This window comes from Heterodontus francisci, chromosome X (genome assembly GCF_036365525.1).
Source record: "Heterodontus francisci isolate sHetFra1 chromosome X, sHetFra1.hap1, whole genome shotgun sequence".
In the NCBI taxonomy this organism is placed as follows: domain Eukaryota; kingdom Metazoa; phylum Chordata; class Chondrichthyes; order Heterodontiformes; family Heterodontidae; genus Heterodontus; species Heterodontus francisci.
This window is the reverse complement of record NC_090421.1, coordinates 22,702,154-22,714,312: the sequence shown is the minus strand read 5'-3', so window position 1 is coordinate 22,714,312 and position 12,159 is coordinate 22,702,154.

The window sequence follows — 12,159 nt, the reverse complement described above, 5'->3', positions numbered from 1 at the left end:
ACTATAATAACAGACCCACTCACTGACTCTCCCTGTGGGGATACTATACTAACAGAACCACTCAGTGACTCACAAAGTGGAGATACTATAATAACAGACCCACTCAGTGACTCTCCCTGTGGAGGTACGATAATAACAGTGCCACTCAGTGAATCACAAAGTGGAGATACTATAATAAAAGATTCACTCAGTGACTCTCCCTGTGGAGATACTATAATAACAGTCCCACTCAGTGACTCACAAAGTGGAGATACTATAATAAATGACCCACTCAGTGATTCTCCCTGTGGAGATACGAAAATAACAAAACCACTCAGAGACTCACAAAGTGGAGATACTATAATAACAGTCCCAATCAGTGACTTTCCCTGTGGTGATACAAAAATAACAGACCCACACAGTGACACTCAAAGTGGAGATACTATAATAAAAGACCCACTCAGTGACTCTCCCTGTGGAGATACTATAATAACAGACCCACTCAGTGAATCTCCCTGTGGAGATACTCTGATTAATGACCCACTCAGTGACTGTCAAAGTGGAGATACTATAATAACAGACCCACTCAGTGACTCACCCAGTGGAGATACTATAATAACAGACCCGCTCAGTGACTCTCCCTGTGGAGATACTCTGATAAAAGACACACTCAGTGTCTGTCAAAGTGGAGATACTATGATAACTGACCCACTCGGTAACTCTCAAAGTGGAGATACTGTAATAACAGTCCCACTCAGAGACTCACAAAGTGGAGATACTATAATAACAGTCCCAATCAGTGACTTTCCCTGTGGTGATACAAAAATAACAGACCCACACAGTGACACTCAAAGTGGAGATACTATAATAAAAGACCCACTCAGTGACTCTCCCTGTGGAGATACTATAATAACAGACCCACACAGTGAATCTCCCTGTGGAGATACTCTGATTAAAGACCCACTCAGTGACTGTCAAAGTGGAGATACCATAATAAAAGACCCACTCAGTGACTCACCCAGTGGAGATACTATAATAACAGACCCGCTCAGTGACTCTCCCTGTGGAGATACTCTGATAAAAGACACACTCAGTGTCTGTCAAAGTGGAGATACTATGATAACTGACCCACTCGGTAACTCTCAAAGTGGAGATACTGTAATAACAGTCCCACTCAGTGACTCACAAAGTGGAGACACTAGAATAAAAGACCCACTCAGTGACTCTCTCTGTGGAGATACTATAATAACAGTACCACTCAGTGACTCACAAAGTGGAGATACGTTAATAACAGACCCACAGCGAGACTCTCCCTGTGGAGATGTTATAATAACAGTCCCAATCCGTGACTTTCCCTGTGGTGATACTATAATAACAGACCCACTCAGTGACTCTTAAAGTGGACAAATTATAATAACAGACCCACTCAGTGACACTCAAAGTGGAGATACTTTAATAGCAAACCCACTGAGTGACTCTCCCTGTGGAGATATTAAAATAAAAGACCCGCTCAGTTATTCACAAAGTGGAGATACTATAATAAAAGTCCCGCTCAGTGACTCTCCCTGTGGAGCTACTATAATAACAGACCCACTCAGTGACTCTCCCTGTGGCGATACTATAATAACAGACCCACTCAGTTACTCTCCCTGTGGAGATACTCTGATAAAAGACCCAATCAGTGTCTATCAAAGTGGAGATACTATAATAACGGACGACTCAGTGACTCTCCCTGTGGAGATCCTATAATAACAGTCCAACTCAGTGACTCTCAAAGTGGACAAACTATAATAACAGATCCACTCAGTGACTCTCAAAGTGGAGATACTTTAATAACAGACCCAAGGAGTGACTATCCCTGTGGAGATATTATAATAAAAGTCCCACTCAGTGACTTTCCCTGTGGTGATGCGATAATAACAGACCCACTCAGTGACTCTCAAAGTGGACAAACCATAATAACAGACCCACTCAGTGACTCTCAAAGTGGAGATACTATAATAAAAGACCCACTCAGTGACTCTCCCTGTGGAGATACTACAATAAGCGTCCCACTAAGTGACTCACAAAGTGGAGATACTGGAATAACAGACCCACAAAGTGCCTCTCAAAGTGGAGATACGATAACAAAAGTCCCACTCAGAGACTGTCAAAGTGGAGGTACTAGAATAAAAGACCCACTCAGTGACTGTCAAAGTGCAGATACCATGATAAAAGACCCACTCAGTGACTGTCCCTGTGGAGATACTATAATAACAGACCCACTCAGTGACTCTCCCTGTCGAGATACTCTGATAAAAGAGCACTCATGGTCTGTCAAAGTGTAGATACGATAATAACAGACCCACTCGGTGACTCTCCCTCTGGAGATACTATAATAACAGTCCCACACAGTGACTCACAAAGTGGAGATACTATAATAAAAGACCCACTCAGTGACTCTCCCTGTGGAGATACTATAATAACAGACCCACTCAGTGACTCTCAAAGTGGAGATACTTTAATAACAGACCCACGGAGTGACTCTCCCTGTGGAGATATTATAATAAAACACCCACTCAGTAACTCACAAAGTGGAGATACTATAATAAAAGACCCACTCTGTTACTCACCCTGTGGAGCTACTATAATAACAGTCCCACTCAGTGACTTTCCCTGTGGTGATACTATAATAACAGACCCACTCAGGGACTCTCAAAGTGGAGATACCATAATGAAAGACACACTCAGTGATTCACAAAGTGGAGATACTATAATAAAAGACCCACACAGTGACTCTCCCTGTGGAGATACTATAATTACAGACCCACTCAGTGACTCTCCCTGTGGAGATTCTCTGATAAAAGACCCACTCAGTGACTGTCAAAGTGGAGATACTATAACAACAGACCCACTCGGTGACTCTCCCTGGGGAGATACTGTAATAACAGTCACGCTCAGTGACTCACAAAGTGGAGATACTATAATAAAAGACCCACTCAGTGACTCTCCCTGTGGTGATACTCTAATAACAGACCCACTCAGTGACTCTCAAAGAGGAGATACTATAATAACAGACCCACTCGGTGACTCTCCCTGGGGAGATACTGTAATAACAGTCACGCTCAGTGACTCACAAAGTGGAGATACTATAATAACAGACCCACTCTGCAACTCTCACTGTGGAGATCATTTAATAACAGACCCACTGAGTGTCTTTCCCTGTGGTGATACTATAATAAAAACCCACTCAGTGACTCTCCCTGTGGAGATACTATAATAACAGACCCACTCAGTCACTCTCCCTGTGGATATACTGGAATAAAAGACCCACTCAGTGACTCACAAAGTGAAGGTACTATAATAACAGATCCACTCAGTGACTCTCAATGTGGAGATACTTTAATAACAGACACACGGAGTGACTTTCCCTGTGGTGATACAATAATAACAGACCCTCTCAGTGACTCTCAAAGTGGAGATTCTTCAATAACAGACCCACTGAGTGACACTGCCTGTGGAGATATTATAATAATAGTCCCACACAGTGACTCCCAAAGTGGAGAAACTATAATAACAGATCCACTCAGTGACTCTCCCTGTGGAGATACTATAACAACAGTACCACTCAGTGACTCACAACGTGGAGATACTATAATAACAGACCCACTCAGTGACTCTCAAAGTGGAGATACTTTAATAACAGACCCACGGAGTGACTGTCCCTGTGGAGATATTATAATAAAAGACCCACTCAGTAACTCACAAAGTGGAGATACCATAATAAAAGACACACTCTGTTACTCTCCCTGTGGAGCTACTATAATAACAGTCCCACTCAGAGACTTTCCCTGTGGTGATACTATAATAACAGACCCACTCAGTGACTCTCAAAGTGGAGATACTACAATAAAAGACACACGCAATGACTGTCAAAGTGGAGATACTATAATAAAAGACCCACTCAATGACTGTCAAAGTGGAGATACTATAATGAAAGACCCACTCAGTGACTCACAAAGTGGAGATACTATAATAAAAGACCCACTCAGTGACTCTCCCTGTGGAGATTCTCTGATAAAAGACCCACTCAGTGACTGTCAAAGTTGAGATACTGTAAAAACTGACCCACTCGGTGACTCTCCCTGGGGAGATACTGTAATAACAGTCACACTCAGTGACTCACAAAGTGGAGATACTATAATAAAAGACCCACTCAGTGACTCTCCCTGTTGTGATACTGTAATAACAGACCCACTCAGTGACTCTCAAAGAGGAGATACTTTAATAACAGACCCACTGAGTGACTCTGCCTGTGGAGATATTATAGTAAAAGACCCACTCAGTAACTCACAAAGTGGAGATACCACAATAAAAGACCCACTCAGTGACTCTCCCTGTGGAGATACTATAAATCAGTCCCACTCAGTGACTTTCCCTGTGGTGATACTATAATAAAAGACCCATTCAGTGACTCACACATTGGAGATACTGTAATAAAAACACACTCAGTGACTCTCCCTGTGGAGATACTATAATAACAGACCCACTCAGTCACTCTCCCTGTGGATATACTGGAATAAAAGATCCACTCAGTGACTCTCCCTGTGGAGATACTATAATAGCAGACCCACTCAGTGACTCTCCCTGTGGAGATGCTCTGATAAAAGACCCACTCAGTGACTGTCAAAGTGGAGATACTATAATAAAAGTCCCACTCAGTGACTCTCCCTGTGGTGATACTATAATAACAGACCCAATCAGTGACTCTCCCTGTGGAGATGCTCTGATAAAAGACCCACTCAGTGACTCTCCCTTTGGAGAAACTATAATAACAGATCCACTCAGGGACTCTCCCTGTGGAGATACGATAATAACAGTACTACTCAGTGACTCACAAAGTGGAGATACTATACAGACCCACTCAGTGACTCTCCCTGTGGAGATACTATAATAACTGTCCCACTCAGTGACTCACAAAGTGGAGATACTACAACTACAGCGTCACTCGGTAACTGTCCGTGTGGAGATACTATAATTACAGACCCACTCAGTGACTCTCAAAGTGGAGATACTATATTAACTGACCCACTTAGTGACTCTCCCTGTGGAGATACTATCATAACAGATCCACTCAGTGACTCTGCCCGCGGAGATACTACAACAATGGAGCCACTCGGTGACTCTCCCTCTGGAGATAGTATTATAAAAGACCAACTCAGTGTCTCTCCCTGTGTAGATTCTTTAGTAACAGACCCACTTAGCGACTCTCCCTTTGGAGATACTATAATAGCAGACCCACTCAGTGACTCTCCCTGTGGAGATGCTCTGATAAAAGACCCACTCAGTGACTGTCAAAGTGGAGATACTATAATAAAAGTCCCACTCAGTGACTCTCCCTGTGGTGATACTATAATAACAGACCCAATCAGTGACTCTCCCTGTGGAGATGCTCTGATAAAAGACCCACTCAGTGACTCTCCCTTTGGAGAAACTATAATAACAGATCCACTCAGGGACTCTCCCTGTGGAGATACGATAATAACAGTACTACTCAGTGACTCACAAAGTGGAGATACTATACAGACCCACTCAGTGACTCTCCCTGTGGAGATACTATAATAACTGTCCCACTCAGTGACTCACAAAGTGGAGATACTACAACTACAGCGTCACTCGGTAACTGTCCGTGTGGAGATACTATAATTACAGACCCACTCAGTGACTCTCAAAGTGGAGATACTATATTAACTGACCCACTTAGTGACTCTCCCTGTGGAGATACTATCATAACAGATCCACTCAGTGACTCTGCCCGCGGAGATACTACAACAATGGAGCCACTCGGTGACTCTCCCTCTGGAGATAGTATTATAAAAGACCAACTCAGTGTCTCTCCCTGTGTAGATTCTTTAGTAACAGACCCACTTAGCGACTCTCCCTTTGGAGATAGTATAATAACAGACCCACTCCATCAATCTCCCTGTGGAGATACTTTCATAACAGATCCTTTCAGTGACTCTCCCTGTGGTGATACAATAATAACAGACCCACTCGGTGACTCTCTCTGTGGAGATTCTGTGATAACAGACACAATCGTTCACTCTCCCAGTGGAGATACTATAATAACAGACCCACTGAGTGACTCTCCCTGTGGCGATATTATAATAAAAGACCCACACAGTCAATCACAAAGTGGAGATACTATAATAAAAGACCCACTCAGGGACTCTCCCTGTGGAGATACTATAATAACAGTCTCGCTCAGTGACTTTCCCTGTGGTGATTCATTAATACCAGACCCACTCAGTGACAATCAAAGTGGAGATACTTGAATAACAGACCCACTCAGTGACTCTCCCTGTGGAGATATTATATTAAAAGACCCACTCAGTGACTCAGAATGTGGAAATACTATAATAAAAGACACACTCAGTGAGTCTCCCTGTGGAGATATTATAATAACAGACCCACTCAGTGACTCTCCCTGTGGAGATACTATAAAGCAGACCCACTCAGTGACTCTCCCTGTGGAGATACTCTGATAAAAGACCCACTCAGTGAATGTCAAAGTGGAGATACTATAATAACATACCCACTCAGTGACTCTCCCTGTGGAGATACTGGAGTAAAAGACCCATTCAATGACTGTCAAAGTGTAGATACTATAATAAAAGACCCACTCAGTGACTCACAAAGTGAAGATACTCTAAAAAAAGACCCTCTCAGTGCCTCTCCCTGTGGAGATACTATAATAACAGACCCACTCGGTGACTAACAAAGTGGAGATACTATAATAAAAGACCCACTCTGTTACTCTCCCTGTGGAGCTACAATAATAACAGTCCCACTCAGTGACTTTCCCTGTGGTGATACTATCATAAAAGACCCACTCAGTGACTCTCAAAGTGGAGATACTCTAATAAAAGACCCACTCAATGACTGTCAAAGTGGAGATACTATAATGAAAGACCCACTCAGTGACTCACAAAGTGGAGATACTCTAATAAAAGACCCACTCAGTGACTCTCCCTGTGGAGATTCTCTGATAAAAGACCCACTCAGTGACTGTCAAAGTGGAGATACTATAACAACAGACCCACTCGGTGACTCTCCCTGGGGAGATACTGTAATAACAGTCACACTCAATGACTCACAAAGTGGAGATACTATAATAAAAGACCCACTCAGTGACTCTCCCTGTTGTGATACTGTAATAACAGACCCACTCAGTGACTCTCAAAGAGGAGATACTTTAATAACAGACCCACTGAGTGACTCTGCCTGTGGTGATATTATAGTAAAAGACCCACTCAGTAACTCACAAAGTGGAGATACTAGAATAAAAGACCCGCTCAGTGACTCTCCCTGTGGAGATACTATAAATCAGTCCCACTCAGTGACTTTCCCTGTGGTGATACTATAATAAAAGACCCACTCAGTGACTCACACAGTGGAGATACTGTAATAAAAACCCACTCAGTGACTCTCCCTGTGGAGATACTATAATAAGAGACCCACTCAGTCACTCTCCCTGTGGATATACTGGAATAAAAGATCCACTCAGTGACTCTCCCTGTGGAGACACTCTGATAAAAGACCCACTCAGTGACTGTCAAAGTGGAGAAACTTTGATAAAAGACCCAGTCAGTGACTCAGAAAGCGAAGATACTATAATAACAGATCCACTCAGTGACTCTCCCTTTGGAGATACTATAATAAAAGTCCCACTCAGTGACTCTCGATGTGGAAATACTTTAATAACAGACACACTGAGTGACTTTCCCTGTGGTGATACTATAATAACAGACCCACTCAGTGACTCTCAAAGTGGAGATTCTTTAATAACAGACCCACTGAGTGACACTCCCTGTGGAGGTATTATCATAATAGTCCCACATAGTGACTCCCAAAGTGGAGATACTATAATAAAAGACCCACTCAGTGACTCTCCCTGTGGAGATACTATAATAACAGACCCAATCAGTGACTCTCCCTGTGGAGATGCTCTGATAAAAGACCCACTCAGTGACTGTCAAAGTGGAGATTCTTTAATAACAGACCCACTGAGTGACACTCCCTGTGGAGGTATTATCATAATAGTCCCACATAGTGACTCCCAAAGTGGAGATACTATAATAAAAGACCCACTCAGTGACTCTCCCTGTGGAGATACTATAATAACAGACCCAATCAGTGACTCTGCCTGTGGAGATGCTCTGATAAAAGACCCACTCAGTGACTGTCAAAGTGGAGAAACTATAATAACAGATCCACTCAGTGACTCTCCCTGTGGAGATACGATAATAACAGTACCACTCAGTGACTCACAAAGTGGAGATACTACAACAACAGCGTCACTCGGTAACTGTCCGTGTGGAGATACTATAATTACAGACCCACTCAGTGACTCTCAAAGTGGAGATACTATATTAACTGACCCACTTAGTGACTCTCCCTGTGGAGATACTATAATAACAGATCCACTCAGTGACTCTGCCCGTGGAGATACTACAACAACGGAGCCACTCGGTGACTCTCCCTCTGGAGATAGTATTATAACATACCTACTCAGTGTCTCTCCCTGTGTAGATTCTTTAATAACAGACCCACTTAGCGACTCTCCCTTTGGAGATAGTATAATAACAGACCCACTCCATCAATCTCCCTGTGGAGATACTTTCATAACAGATCCTTTCAGTGACTCTCCCTGTGGTGATACTATAATAACAGACCCACTCGGTGACTCTCTCTGTGGAGATTCTGTGATAACAGACACAATCATTCACTCTCCCAGTGGAGATACTATAATAACAGACCCACTGAGTGACTCTCCCTGTGGCGATATTATAATAAAAGACCCACACAGTCAATCACAAAGTGGAGATACTATAATAAAAGACACACTCAGGGACTCTCCCTGTGGAGATACTATAATAACAGTCCCGCTCAGTTACTTCCCCTGTGGTGATACATTAATAACAGACCCACTCAGTGACAATCAAAGTGGAGATACTTTAATAACAGACCCACTCAGTGACTCTCCCTGTGGAGATATTATATTAAAAGACCCACTCAGTGACTCAGAATGTGGAAATACTATAATAAAAGACACACTCAGTGAGTCTCCCTGTGGAGATACTATAATAACAGACCCACTCAGTGACTCTCCCTGTGGTGATACTATAATAACAGACCCACTCAGTGACTCTCCCTGTGGAGATACTCTGATAAAAGACCCACACAGTGAATGTCAAAGTGGAGATACTATACTAACAGGTCCACTCAGTGACTCTCCCTGTGGAGATACTGGAGTAAAAGACCCATTCAATGACTGTCAAAGTGTAGATACTATAATAAAAGACCCACTCAGTAACTCACAAAGTGGAGATACTAGAATAAAAGACCCACTCAGTGACTCTCCCTGTGGAGATACTATAAATCAGTCCCACTCAGTGACTTTCCCTGTGGTGATACTATAATAAAAGACCCACTCAGTGACTCACACAGTGGAGATACTGTAATAAAAACCCACTCAGTGACTCTCCCTGTGGAGATACTATAATAAGAGACCCACTCAGTCACTCTCCCTGTGGATATACTGGAATAAAAGATCCACTCAGTGACTCTCCCTGTGGAGATACCATAATAGCAGACCCACTCAGTGACTCTCCCTGTGGAGATGCTCTGATAAAAGACCCACTCAGTGACTCTCAAAGTGGAGAAACTTTGATAAAAGACCCACTCAGTGACTCAGAAAGTGAAGATACTATAATAACAGATCCACTCAGTGACTCTCCCTTTGGAGATACTATAATAAAAGTCCCACTCAGTGACTCTCGATGTGGAAATACTTTAATAACAGACACACTGAGTGACTTTCCCTGTGGTGATACTATAATAACAGACCCACTCAGTGACTCTCAAAGTGGAAATACTGTTATCACAGACCAACTCAGTGACTCTCAATGTGGAGATTCTTTAATAACAGACCCACTGAGTGACACTCCCTGTGGAGGTATTATCATAATAGTCCCACATAGTGACTCCCAAAGTGGAGATACTATAATAAAAGACCCACTCAGTGACTCTCCCTGTGGAGATACTATAATAACAGACCCAATCAGTGACTCTCCCTGTGGAGATGCTCTGATAAAAGACCCACTCAGTGACTGTCAAAGTGGAGAAACTATAATAACAGATCCACTCAGTGACTCTCCCTGTGGAGATACGATAATAACAGTACCACTCAGTGACTCACAAAGTGGAGATACTACAACAACAGCGTCACTCGGTAACTGTCCGTGTGGAGATACTATAATTACAGATCCACTCAGTGACTCTGCCCGTGGAGATACTACAACAACGGAGCCACTCGGTGACTCTCCCTCTGGAGATAGTATTATAACATAATTACTCAGTGTCTCTCCCTGTGTAGATTCTTTAGTAACATACCCACTTAGCGACTCTCCCTTTGGAGATAGTATAATAACAGACCCACTCCATCAATCTCCCTGTGGAGATACTTTCATAACAGATCCTTTCAGTGACTCTCCCTGTGGTGATACTATAATAACAGACCCACTCGGTGACTCTCTCTGTGGAGATTCTGTGATAACAGACACAATCATTCACTCTCCCAGTGGAGATACTATAATAACAGATCCACTGAGTGACTCTCCCTGTGGCGATATTATAATAAAAGACCCACACAGTCAATCACAAAGTGGAGATACTATAATAAAAGACACACTCAGGGACTCTCCCTGTGGAGATACTATAATAACAGTCCCGCTCAGTTACTTCCCCTGTGGTGATACATTAATAACAGACCCACTCAGTGACAATCAAAGTGGAGATACTTTAATAACAGACCCACTCAGTGACTCTCCCTGTGGAGATATTATATTAAAAGACCCACTCAGTGACTCAGAATGTGGAAATACTATAATAAAAGACACACTCAGTGAGTCTCCCTGTGGAGATACTATAATAACAGACCCACTCAGTGACTCTCCCTGTGGTGATACTATAATAACAGACCCACTCAGTGACTCTCCCTGTGGAGATACTCTGATAAAAGACCCACACAGTGAATGTCAAAGTGGAGATACTATACTAACAGGTCCACTCAGTGACTCTCCCTGTGGAGATACTGGAGTAAAAGACCCATTCAATGACTCACAAAGTAAATATACTCTAAAAAAAGACCCTCTCAGTGACTCTCAAAGTGGAGATTCTATAATAACAGACCTACGCAGTGACTCTCAAAGTGGAGATACTTTAATAACAGTCCCACTCAGCGACTCTCCCTGTGGAGATACTATAATAACAGTCCCACTCATCGACTCTCCCTGTGGTGATAATATAATAACAGACACACTCACTGATTCTCCCCGTGGAGATACGACAACAACAGCGTCACTCGGTAACTCTCCCTGTGAAGATACTATCATAACAGACCAACTCAGTGACTGTGAAAGTGGAGATCCTATATTAACAGACCCACTCAGTGACTCTGCTTGTGGAGATACTATACTAACAGACCCACTCAGTGACTCTGCCCGTGGAGATACTACAACAACGGAGCCACACGGTGATTCTCCCTGTGGGGATAGTATTATAACAGACCTACTCAGTGTCTCTCCCTGTGCAGATACTATAGTAACAGACCCACTCAGCGCCTCTCCCTGCGGAGATGGGATAATAACATACCCAGTCAGCCAATCTTCCTGTTGAGATACTATAATAGCAGATCCACTCAGTGACACTCCCTGTGGAGATACTATAATAACAGACCCACACAGTGACTCTCCCTGTGGAGATACTATAATAACAGACCCAGTCAGTGACACTCCCTGTGGAGATACTATAATAACAGACAAAATCAGTGACTCTCCCTGTGGAGATACTATAACAACAGAGAAACTCAGTGACTCTCGCTGTGGAGATACTATAATAACAGACAAACTCAGTGACTATCCCTGTGGAGATACTGTAATAACAGAACGACTCAGGGACTCTCCCTGTGGAGATACCACAACAACAGAGTCACTCAGTGACTCTCCTTGTGGAAATACTATAATAACAGACCCACTCTGTGACTCTCCCAGTGGTGATTCTACAACAACGGAGCCAATCATTGAATCTCCCTGTGGAGATACTATAATAACAGACCCACTCAGTGACTCTCCCTGTGGA